The following is a 13,180-nucleotide window of genomic DNA, read 5'->3' as shown; positions in this document are numbered from 1 at the left end:
GCGCCCCTCGCTCCCATCCGTTCAATCGGCGCTCTCACTGCTCGTCCCCGTCCCATGCTCCCCTCCCCGTTCCTCCCATCCCCTCCACCAACTCCCTCCCTCCCTCCCTCTCCCCTGTCCGTCCGTCCTTCGCCGTCGCAAGCAGGAACAACAAATTCCCCGGCTCTCGCAACCTGCCTGCACACGAGGCTCTGCGCACTGTCAACCTGAAAGGGATTAAAATTTGTAGGGTACAAAATATTTCCCATTCCCCAAGGTACGAGGATTATTTGACCAGCTGAGCACAGTTTGGGAATGGGGCCGCGCGTGTGCGCGCGTGTTGTACGTATGTTGAACTTCTTTCGCACCGTATGGAGTCAATTGTGATGTGGGTAGTGGGGGCATAGTGGTTAGCGTACTGCTCTACAAATTCGGCGACCCGAATTTGAAACTGGGCCTCTGCTAGGTGGACTCAGCCTTGAATGAGTACCTGGTGCGGTGTGTAACATCACCAGTGAAAAAACAAATGCGGTCGAGGGTGGTGCTGGCCACCCACCTCGTGTACCGTGTCGGCCTTCATAGTTACTCGCTAACAGCACTTGCCCCAACGTCTCTTAAGCCTATACGGGCGTCTTTGTCTTGTGTGTGTTGTGAGTAAGCGAGCGCGTGTTTATTATACTGCACATTGTGTGCGTGAGTTTGTCTCCTTGTGGCGCAGTGGTTATTGCACTGTGCTATGAACCCGAATGTGTGCACTTTGTTGAATTTCTTTTGCACTCTACATAGCCAACCGTGATAATCGGAGGTGCGGGGGATCGAACACCGAAGGGATAAAACTCCCTGCCGCAGCTAATACCATTGGCGAGCGATACCTGCACTGTTGCTGGTCGACTGCTGCGGTGTGCAAACGTTCCCACTGGGGAGACAAAGGCGGTCTGGCGTGGTGCTGGCCACACCCCCCCTCGTGCGCTATTCCGTCTCTAATAGGTGCTCGCTAAGAGCACTTATCATAGCAGTCTGTGACGTTTGTGTTTTTCTATTTTTCTACGTAGTTGTATGTACACATATGTATGCGCATGTAGGTACTTGCATTATATGTGTATGTATTTTATGTGTGAATATATTTGTATGTACGTGTATTTGCATCTGTATTTATGCATTTGTGTATACGTGTGTACTTATCTGTATGTATTGGTACATACTGTATCTGTGTAAGTACTTGAACGTATGTGTGTGTATTTGTATAGGAAAGTGTCCAGATCTAGCCACAGTCCCATCATCAGTGAGCTCCACGGGCAGGCAAGGCTGTGGTGGCTCGGCCAAGTAGCCTGCATGCTTCGCCACCGAATGTGCGAGTAGCATCTGTTCATGGATTTATGAGCTTCTGTTCGGCCGGATAGAGGGGCACTGGCGAGCGGAGAACAGATGAACAACGCTCACAACAACGAGCGGAGCGCCGGGCAAGGCGGCACAGTAGGGGGCACAGGTGGTGCATCTGCCAGTCGTCTCGGTCAGTCGACCCGTGGTCCCTGGCTTCAGCAGTGGACACGCGGAGTCCGGGAGCTCAGAGCTCCGTGTTCTAGGTCACTATCTCGAGATGTAAAACACGTGCATGGGATTGTGTAAGCTACACTTAGACACCGCGTACCAGCTGAGTGTTTTAAACCCTGCAACGTGTGCGCTGTTCAACAGACACGATTCATTTGCTTTGGGGTGGAGGGAATCTTTTAATATCTGGACAAGGGGTTTGGAATATTCCCAGGAATCGTAAACTTTTAGCAGTGCAACAACAGGAACAACAACCACAACAACGATACAACTACAATGACTGTACAGCCCTTTGCCAATCCACTCCGGGATGAAGTCCGCCTCACGCCGCGTCGTACAACAGGGCTGTTTCGTTTTGATTTAAAGCTTTCGTGACTGCAGGGATTCATCTTCTTGGTTCTTTCGGTAAAGTCACGTAGAAGGGAAATAATAAAAGAATAAAAATACAACTTAATAAAATAATTTTATCATATAATAACAGAATAAAGATAAAACATAATAAAATTATTTTATTATGTTTTATTTTTATTATTTCATTAATTCCCTTCTACGTGACTTTACCGAAAGAACCATGAAGAGGGCTGTTTCGCTCAACGGCGCGTTTACGGCTTCTGTCCGACGTTTCGCTCCACATGCATATAGAGCTTGTTCGGTGAAACGTCGGAAGTTTCGCGGAACAGCACGCGGTGTGACTCGAAGACGCCTCGGGGAGGCGCACAGCAGCGCAACCGCGAGTGGCCACGCAGGTCTCGTCGTCCTCCTCGTCCTCGCACGGCGCGTCGGTCTCGAGGGTTGCTTGACCACCGTCGGCGAGCGGTGGCGGAGCGGTTAGCGCGCTGCGCTATGAACCCGGCGACTCAAATTCGAATCCCGCTCACGGTCACCAACACCAGCGACGATTATCTAAACCCGTCTTGGGCCTCCGCGAGGTCGACTCAGCCTCAAATGAGTACCTAGTGCGGTATGTATTCATCTCAACAGGGAAGACAAAGGCGGTCGGGCGGAGTGCTGGTCACCCACCCACTCGTTTACCGTGGCAGCAGCATTTGCACCAATAAAGGCCACACGGGGGATTGTTGTACTGTGACAATTACCTCGGCACGCTGGCCAGGGCGGTTCTGGTGTCCGTGTGTCCGTCAGCCTGTGGCTGAAAACGCCACCACGGCTCCCCGTCACCAGTGGCCCCACATTCTGTGGAACGTTTCATTCGGGAAGATTGACAACGACACGTTTCGTTTTTTTCACTGCGAAGTTTTGCTGTCAATCAGCGCGCTGTTAGAACGCGTGGGTTTTAGAACGCGTGGGTGTTTGAGCGTTTACGCGTTAGAGCGCTTAGGTGTTAGCAGGCATTGTCTTCTATAGTTGGATCCCCAATGAAGATTAAGGCTCCCTTAATAGATTGGCCTGCAGGCCGGGTTTGTAACTTCTGTATCATGACTCCAAGTCTCGGGGTTGTGAGGTCATGTTAAGAGATATGCACGTACACAGTGGTGCTTTTTGTAGACCACAATAACAGCTCTATGAAAGTGAGTGGGTGTCATTTTAGCTTACAGATCTCTATGAGAGTTCTCTATGGAAAAGGGGCTTAGCCCGAAGCGTCGCCTTTCATATTTGTCTCCTCTCCAGAGCGCACTGTTTTTGACGAGCGCGTTGAGTCCGCGCGAAAGGGAGCGGGTGGAGGCCTGGGCACCAGCTTGTCTCTGCGGGCAATGGGCACCGCTGCACACGCACCGAGATGAATCCCCGCGGTCGACTTCCTTCTCTTCCGGGGGCCCTCGTCACCTGCGCCGGTGGCAAACACCCGGGGGCGCTCGCCGGTTCACCGCCGAGACCGACACCGCTGCACCGCCGCTCTCGTTCCAGCCGTGCCCCCACCTCGAGCCCTCCCGCCACGCCGCCGACAGCCAAGCCTCACGCAGGCAAGAGGCTCAAAGCGTTTGAAAGAGAGCCCTGCGTTGGGAGGCTCGGCCAATCCGTTTGTAAGCAGTGTGTGGAGCATCCGCACCTCTTAGCACAGCCGCTGAGCCCAGCCCCAACGGCCCAGCACGCCAAGTGGCCAGCAACAAGCAGGACTGTCACAGTTGTAATACACCACCAACGACAAAGATCCCCCGTGTAGCCTTAACAGACTGGAGGGGCAAGTGCTGTTAGCGACTAGCACCGATGATACCCGACACGGCATACGAGGGGGTGGGTGGCCAGCACCACGCCCGGCACGCCTTTGTCTCTCCAGTGACGATGTTTAAACACGGCACCGAGTACTCATTTGAGGCTGAGTCGACCTAAGGGAGGCCCAGGACCGGTTCAGATAATCGTCACTGGTGTTGGCCGTGAGTGGGAATTGAACTCGGGTCGCCGGGTTCGTAGTGCAGCGCGCTAACTGCTGCACCACCGCTCCCCACACAACGACTCACCACGCCAAGTGGCCTGCAACAAACAGTACTGTCAAAGTTGTAATCGATCACCACCACCACCATCATCACCATCATGACCACCACCACCATCATCACCATCATGACCACCACCACCATCATCACCATCATGACCACCATCATCACCATCATGACCACCACCACCATCATCACCATCATGACCACCACCATCATCATCACCATCATGACCACCATCATCACCATCATGACCACCACCACCATCATCACCATCATGACCACCACCACCATCATCACCATCATGACCACCACCACCATCATCACCATCATGACCACCACCACTCATCCCCACGACCACCACAACCACAACCATCAACACCACAATCGCCACCACCACCACAACCGCCACCACCACCACCACCCCCCATGGACGTGCTCTCGGGCGCCTCCCCACCCCCCCCCCCCCCCCGTGTCTCCGCGTGCCCGATACTGACGAAGACTTCCTCGCGAGTCGCGGGCAGAGGCGGCCCCCGGCGGCTGCTGCTCGCTCACGGAGCAGCGCCCCGCGGGGTCCGTGGTTTGGCCCCCGTCCCGACGAGGCGCTGCTCCGGGCTGTTCGTTTCGCTCTCCTGTGCCGCGGGCCGCGAGGGTTTTTTGGTTTCTCGCCGCGCTCACGGACGCATTAGAGGGGGAAGGCAGAGCCTCCGCTCTGTTATTCCTACAGCCGAGACGCGTTTCATTATTTTATTACTCCTCACATCGCTACCTCGACCTGCACGCCGACACGCTCTGTTATGTTTGTATTGTACAAGCGAATGTGTGCTTACAACGAGCATTCCATCTTCGTACTGTATTCGCGTCTACGTGCACATGTAGCAACGCATATACAGAAGTGTAATTATACACATTTTATATTTTACGTAGCATTTCGAGGCAGATGCATCTACAGACGGATTTGCGATATGAGGATCATCATTGTGGTTCTTACGTGTTTCCATGTTCCAGTGTGTCTCTCCGTGTCCCTGTCTCTCTCTGCCTCGGTTACTGTTCGCGTCTGCACCTCTCCTCTCTCGCCTGTGTCTCTCGATGTGCGTGTCCTGTGTCTCTGTCACCCATCGCTCTCGCCTGTGTCTCACTCATCCCGTGTATATCGATCCCTGTCTCTCGCCCCGTCTCTCCGTGTCTGCCTCTTCATCGGTGCCTCAGCTCATAGCGTAGCTCCCATCGTTTTACCCCGAACACGAGTGTGATACTGCGTCGGGAGTGATGCATACGCAGAGACAACTCAACACACTCGTCATTAACAATGCTACTTTATGGCGTGAAACTTGTAGTTCACTCTCAGTGATAGAGAATGGTTGAGAGATGGTGGGAAGTGAGAAGACGGCCAGAAACGTCACCAATAAATAATTGCCCAATCTCTGTGGCCCTACACGGGGATGCTGATCCTACTCCATCGATGAGCGCGTTTATACGCATGGGAAGAACCCAGAGTAGCTGGAGAAAACCCACGCGTGCGAGGGGGTAACACTCAATCCCCTTGTTTCAAAGTGATGATGACAGTCCAAGGGTGACGAACTCTTGTTACGCACTTGTGTGTGAATGTGTGCGTCTGTGCATGTCGGTGACAGTGAGTACCGTGCGTGTCTGTGGATGTGGAGGAGCGGTGGTGTAGTGGTTAGCGCGCTGCGCTATGAACTCGGCGACTCGAGTTCGATTGCCGCTCACGGCCAACACCGCCAGTGACGATTATCTGAACCGGTCCTGCGCCTCCTCTAGGTCGACTCAGCATCACATGAGTACCTGATGCGGTGTGTAAACATCGCCACTAGAGAGACAAAGGCGGTCCGGATTGTTTGATTACCACCCACCCCCTCGTTCACTGTGCCCGCTTGCAAAAGTGCTCGCTAACAGCACTTGCCCCAACAGTCTGTATGACTGTCAGGGTAACTTAAGCGTTGTGTATTTTGCATGTGTATGTGCGTATGTGTTAGTGTACATCTGTGCATGTCTGTACACGTGTGTATGTCCGTGTGAGAAAATGTGCGTATGTATTCATTATGTGTGCGTGTGTTTGTGTCTGTATGCGCGTGTGAATGTGTGTGTGAGAATATGTTGGTGTCTGCTCCTGCCAATAGCGAGCCTTCAACACTTTACATGACTTCAAAGTCCACCTAGCCTGGCACAAGTGCTGTGGTGACGTAATCGCCACGTGTTGCGCACGGTGGCTGTTGTTGTGTCTGCTGTGCAGCACAATACACCACACACTAACTCGTCGGCTGAGTAAACTCACACACGCGCCAACATACATTTACACACACACACGTCTGCATGTGTGTGTGTGAGAGTGTGTGTGTGTGCACGCGTGTGCACGCGGAGTGGATATTTCTGAGAACTTTGAAGCCTTCACCGTTGAGTTGCTTTGTGAATCAGCGCGTCGGGAGTATTTATTTTATTTTTTCGGACCTCACTTATATTTTCATTACTTTACCGCTCTCGTATTTGTGTTTCGCCCGCGCGCATAGAACGACCTTTATTCCCGTTCCGCGTGTCACGCACTCAGCTCCACCGCCCGTGTTTGGAGACCAAACGAAAAGAGCTCGCGCACACGGGCGGCGCGAGAGTCGGGGAGGGGAGGCAGGTCGAGGGGAGGTCGAGGGGGAAGCGGGGGGAGCGGGGCGAGTGCAGCGGCAGCCGCGCGAGGCATAACAACAACAACGTTGACGAGACGTCGCGATGGGACGGATGGGTCGTGGCCGATGGCCGAGACTCGTAACGGAATCTCAGTCGAAGGGGCAGGCGAGGAAAGGAGCCGAGAGGACGACCACCCGAGATGGATGGTGGCATCACAAGAGCCTGAGCGAGGAATTGCGAACCCTTGGGGGAAGCCTTCATCCAGCTCTCGCTAAAACTTCGGATCCCGAGTCGGCCACGCGGTGCCGGATTCATGAATACATTCGGAATGCACCAAATATTCACGCGATTTCAGTTCCTTATAAAATGTAATTATGGTCATCATTCTGATACCCAAAGTCAGTAATGGCTGCTCAAAAATTGGCATTGAGTCAGTGATCATCTTCTGTTTACAGCATTGAGTCAGCGGTGTAAATTCCGCATTCATATGGCGGGGCCACGCCTCTCCGCAGGACTAAACTAAACAAACTGTTTTATTTTGATTCTATCAGGTGATGCCCTCTGAGCTATATAAATATTTGTCAGAAGCGATCTGGCCACAAATGATAGCTCAACGAAGTGGCTTATCATGTGGAAATGTATAGCAGCCAAATACTGTAAACGCATATTGATTCTGAATGTGGGGGGGGGGGGGAACCGGAGGACCCGGAGAAAAATCCACGCGACCACGGGGAGAGAGAGAGACACGCGACCACGGGGAGAGAGAGAGACGCAATCTCCAACTATAGAGCAGCAGTAGCAGCAGGCGTCAGAGTCGCGATCGAACGCACGCCCCCTCCTGCACACCAGGCGAGGGAGTTAACAGGACAACCGCCGTTGGCTTCAAGATAAAGTATGAAGGCCTCCCTAAGCCAAAGTGAATTCTACTTTGGTTTCCCAATGGGCAAGCACCACTAATAAATGAGTGAGTGGCTGGGTGAGTGCGTGCTTTATTCAGCTAAAAGAGCTGGGAATGCTATTCCGGGATGGATTTTTGCAGCCACATCCCATCCGTATAGTCTTATTTTGTCCTGATGTCGTGGTGCTGGTGTGTGCGGTGGTCTCCTCAGGATTCTTATGAATATACGCACAATAACATTGACTTATATCATTATATGTACAGTATGTTGAACTTCTTTCGCACCGTACATCGCCAACCGTGATAATCTGAGGAGCATTATGAATAGACGTACCTTGTGCTCTAGTGGTAGTGCCTTACGCCGAGAATCCCTACTCCAAGCCGGTCCTAGAAGAGGTCCGGAACCTTTCGAGTGAGAAACGAAGCCCTGTGGAGATGAAAGGTGGTGGTTGGTGGTAGTGGGGGGAGGGGGTTGGTGATGTTGAAGTGGGGGGTCAGGGGGAGTTGGGGGGCCGTGCTATTAGCCGAGCGAGATGGTTGTTGCCGATAAGAGAGAAAGGGAGGCGCGCCGCTCTCAATGCGCGCGCTTGTGAGCGGCGCGCGCGCGCTCTCCACGGAGGCCGTGGCGCTCCGCGCTTTATTAGTTTTACTTCTGCGACTCCAGTTTTTTCAATCCTTTTTGCGGCAGCTCTACCGGCAAATTCACTCCTGCGTTTATTTTGAGTGCATTAGCGGCCGAGTGTTACAACGCGCCTGTCAGACTTGCAAATTCAATTTTCTGCCATTTACTCCTCACCCGCGCCCCACACCCTCTCAACCCCCCCCCACCCATCCCACCAAAATATATCTGTGCCGGGAATCCATTTCCTCCGCTAATGTACGGATCGCCTCTCTCTCGCTCGCAGCTCACTCGCTTGTCTCTCTGTCTCCCTTTCTCGTCTCTCCCGCCCTCTGTTCTTAACCCGATCCACAGCGCTCCAGCCCCCACTCACGAACTCCTCGTCCGCTCCCCGCGACATGCACCCCAGTACCGCCGCAAACTATCTCTCTCTCTCTCTCTGGCACCTCGCACTCTTCCTGCACTCGCTGCTCACACCCCCATCAAGTGCGGCCCTCCCTCGCCCCCCACAATCATCACCATCACCCATTGCCGCGGTCGCATTAGCATAACGACGCTTCTAATGCCATCTCCCCATTGGCGCGCGCTCCCCCATTGACCTTGCTGGGAATAGCGGCGGTCGCCTTTATTGGAAAAAAAGAACTGGGAGATTTGGGAAGGGGGGGTAGGGAATTGAGTCTGGGGGGGGGGGTGGTAAGGGAGGGGAGAATTTCAATGTGGTGAGAGGGAAGAATCAAACGGAGAGCGGAGAGAGGAGGAGGAGGAGAGCGCGCAGCCGAGTGGAACACGTGGCCCGTCCTGGGGCCTCGTCCTGGGGCGACTCCTTTTGTGGCGAGAGGCGACAGGGCCGGAACTGCACGGCCCAGAGCCTCGCTAAAGAGGCGTCTAGACGCAGGGGGGGGGGGCGGGTGAAGAGAGCAGGACCCCCCCCCCCCCCCCAGAACCCGTCAACTTCACGTCCCTTGCAAGTCCCATCCGGTCTGCTCCGGACCCACCGCCTGGCAGACCTCGTGCCACTGCGGGTGCCCCCTCCATGGGGGCCTTGAGCAGCGATTAGGCATCGTCTTTGGTGCGTCACCTGATCACAACATGGTCTAAGCTAATTACATCACACGTGTGACGTGGCGCAGTTACTAGACTGACTACAATTGTCCCAAGAATGTTATCGGAATCAATTTTTTCATAACGTCCCGGGTTCAATTTGGTGCAGCCGTTCACCCATCGTGAACCCGGGGCCCCTGGCGTTGCTTGGGGCCCGCACATTTAGCTTCGTTTTCTGATTAGCGCCGCCACTGCCTCGCGTAGGGGAGGATGAGAGAAGAGGGCAGGACAGGGGAGGGAAATGAAGGAGAGAATAGAAGAGGGCGGGGAGGATGAGAGGGGAGGAAGAGCAGCGCGGAGACGCGGGCAGAAGAGAAGGAGGAAAACGCATCGCCCTCTCACTGTGGCCATGGTGAGAATCGCTCGCCCGTGGAGTTATCGTCGCTAGAACAGGTTACCGGGCCGAGGAAGGGTCTACGCGGAGCGGGTGGGTGCGGAGAGGTTAGAACCTCTACTGCCCAGGGTCTCGGGAGGTCACGATGGGGGGCAGGGATTGACTGGGGAGGAGAGGGAGGGGTGGAGGAAGGGGAGTCGGGGTGAGGTCGACACGGGCGGTGATGGCCACAGACGTCGCATTGACGGGCGGAAGCGGCTCTGACCGCGCCGACTCCGCGAGGGGTGGAGGGGCGACTGCCATTACACGGGGCAGCGCGCGCGGGACGCGAGGGGACGCGCGCGATGTCATGGGCGTGGGAACACAGGTGGCGGGGTGGGAGTGGCAGCTGTCAGGAAGGAGGGGTCTCTATGTGTGTGTGGGGGGGGGGGGGTAGCCATATGCTATGCCCCCTAAATGATTAGCTTTCGTGTGTGCCCCCCCCCTGGTCTCTCCACGTGTCCCCCACCTATGCCTGCGCGCTTCCCCACAACTTCGACAGTGTCCCCACGCACCTTCGGGGTATGCTGTGGCTACCGGGTGAAGATTGTCCACGCGTCTCGACCACCGCGTGTATGTCTCTCCCTCTGTGTGTCCGCCACATTTTAGCTGCCCTACGCCCGGCTCGACACGCGGTCGGGAGGAAGGCTCCGTGCGGGCCGCCTGCGCTGTCGAAGCGTCATCCCGTGGGATTCATTCTCCTTTCCATCATCATCGTCATCATTGTTTTCACCAGAATTGTCACTTTTCAATCAGCGCGATTGGATTTCCACACGGCTCATAATCGCGGCATAGATGTGCTTGCGGTAATTAAAATAAGGACTCCTCTCAAATAAATGAAAGTCAAGTTGCCTTGGATTAGCATGACAATGGCTTGCTGTGAGATGAGAGGAAGCGTTCGAGGCTGGTCTGGTGAGGGGGAGGGGGGGGCGCTCCGTGAGAGGCGGAGGGGGGTGACCAGTTTGTGAATGAGTCGCGATCTGCATGCGCTCAGCTCGCTCATTATCATGGCGAGGCCGAGGAACGACGGGGTCAAAGGGCGCCGGGTGGGGCGGAGACGGAAGGACTGAGACGCGGTGTAAGTGTGCGGCTGTGTGTGGTTGTGTGTGTGTGTGACTGGCTGTGTGTGGTTGTGTGTGTGTATCTGGCTGTGTGTGGTTGTGTGTGCGACTGGCTGTGTGTGGTTGTGTGTCTGGCTGTGTGTGGTTGTGTGTGTGTGACTGGCTGTGTGTGGTTGTGTGTGTGTGACTGGCTGTGTGTGGTTGTGTGTGTGTGACTGGCTGTGTGTGGTTGTGTGTGTGTATCTGGCTGTGTGTGGTTGTGTGTGTGTGACTGGCTGTGTGTGGTTGTGTGTGTGTATCTGGCTGTGTGTGGTTGTGTGTGTGACTGTGTGTGGTTGTGTGTGTGTGACTGGCTGTGAGTGTTTGTGTGACTGGCTGTGTGTGGTTGTGTGTGTGACTGGCTGTGTGTGGTTATGTGTGTGTGTGACTGGCTGTGTGTGGTTGTGTGTGTGACTGGCTGTGTGTGGTTGTGTGTCTGACTGTGTGTGGTTATGTGTGTGTGTGACTGGCTGTGTGTGGTTGTGTGTGTGTGTGTGTCTGGCTGTGTGTAGTTGTGTGTGTGTGACTGGCTGTGTGTGGTTGTGTGTATGACTGGCTGTGTGTGTGTGTGTGTGACTGGCTGTGTGTGGTTGTGTGTATGACTGGCTGTGTGTGTGTGACTGGCAGTGTGGTTGTGTGTGTGTGTAGCTGTGTGTGGTTGTGTGTGTGTCTGGCTGTGTGTGGTTGTGTGTGTGCGGCTGTGTGTGGTTTTGTGTGTGTGACTGGCTGTGTGTGGCGGCATCGAGGGGGCTAAACAGGCACGACATGGGCTGGAGAAGAGATGGACTCATGCGGTACGGGAGGATGTGGAACTGAGTGGAGTTGCCGAAGACTGGTACCAGCGGTGTCAAGATCGGAGGCTCGTGAAGGATGCTACTGGGTAGTTGGAAGCAGTCGTCCTCAAACAACAACTGACGGCAGAGGAGCGACGCTCACAACAACGAGCGGAGCGCCGGGCCGATAAAATACAGCAAGTTGGCACAGTAGGGGGTACAGCTGGTGCATCTACGAGTCATCTCAGTCAGACAACCCATGGCACCTGCTGGGTCTGTCCCGTGACCTCCTGTCAACGAGCCTTCGACACTTCACGTGGCTTCAAAGTGCACCTGGCCTGGCACAGGCGCCATGGTGACGTCCCCGTCACTTCGTGGCGAATGGCGGGTGTTGGTGTCTGGCTGAATGTTCACCGACGCGTCCGAATACAGAACAACTCTGAACAATGATCAGTCCTCGATGTCCTTATGCCAAATGCTTCAGAAAAGGTCGTAAAGGTGGGTGTCCTGAGAAATCATCTTAGTGACCACTCAATTATATTTTGCATTTGAACTACAAAACTGCTTAAAGTTCCACGTCAGATTATATTTAAACGCTCTTTGAAATATTTTGACCATCAGGCCTTTCTCCACAACATCTCCAATTCTGACCCCCCTTTGGTCTGTGAGACTCCTATAATGCGGACCGCTTGGTCTTTTTTCCCCGACACGCCTTCCTTGCTACGGTTGACAGACGTGGCCCGCTACGACAAGTATCGAGTCAGGGGAGCAGGCCCTTGGGCTCAACTCACTCATCTCATCCGCTCCAGAAATACAGCTTGGAACCCTGCTAAGCAAACTTGCTCAGTCAAAAGATTACGTGCCTTGCGTTGATTAAGGACCTCTGCGTCGATGACTTCTATGTCCTCGTGTATCTGCTTTATGGTGCGTGCGAGTGACTGATAACCCCTCCACCGTTTACACTGACGTTACCAAAAACCACGGTGGAGTCGCAGTTTGGAACATTCTGGGTGGCCTGCCTTCGATCCACTCTGGGTAAACCAGTCTGGGTTGCGGGAGGAGCTCACATGTCCTCGAGAGACATGAACACAGTGCCATCAGTGAGCTCCTCCAGCAGGCAAGGCTACATAGACTGGGTTATGTAGCCCGCAGGCTCAGCCACCGCAAGCCCAATCAGCGTCTATTTGGACGGATAGAGGGAGCTAAACAGGCGCGGCACGGGCTCGAGAAGAGATGCACTGATGCACGACAAGAGGTTATTTCGACCTGTGGACTTGCCAGTAACCGGCACCAGCGGTGTCAAGATCGGCCTCTGTGGCGGAGAATGTTCGTGAAGGACGCTACTGGACAGTTGGAGGCAAGTCGCCCTCCAACAACAGCAGAGGGTGGAGGAGCGACACTCACAAAAATGAGTGGAGCACCGGGTGGCTAAAACGCAGCAAGTTGGAGCCCAGACGGTACATCTGCCAGTCATCTCTGTCAGTGAGCCCATGGGACCTGGGTCTCTCCTGTGACCTCTTGTCAGCGAGCCTTTGACACTTCAAGTGAGTACAATATGGACCTAGCTTGGCACAAGCCCCGTGATGACGTCACTGCCACTTCGTTGCGAATGGCGGCTGTTCCTGTGTTACTCTCTGCGAGTGTTACTCGTCGCGAGCGTTACTCTCTCGATGTGTGTCTCTACTTGTGTTTCTGGGTTTGTTTGTTTTCCGTCGACGATGTTTCCGACTCGAGTGAGTCAGCCCTGGACGCACAGCCTTGGTGC

This window comes from Lampetra fluviatilis, chromosome 2, assembly GCF_964198595.1.
Source record: "Lampetra fluviatilis chromosome 2, kcLamFluv1.1, whole genome shotgun sequence".
Classification (NCBI taxonomy): Eukaryota; Metazoa; Chordata; class Hyperoartia; order Petromyzontiformes; family Petromyzontidae; genus Lampetra; species Lampetra fluviatilis.
The sequence above is the reverse complement of the archived record's forward strand: the minus strand, read 5'-3'. Positions refer to the sequence as shown.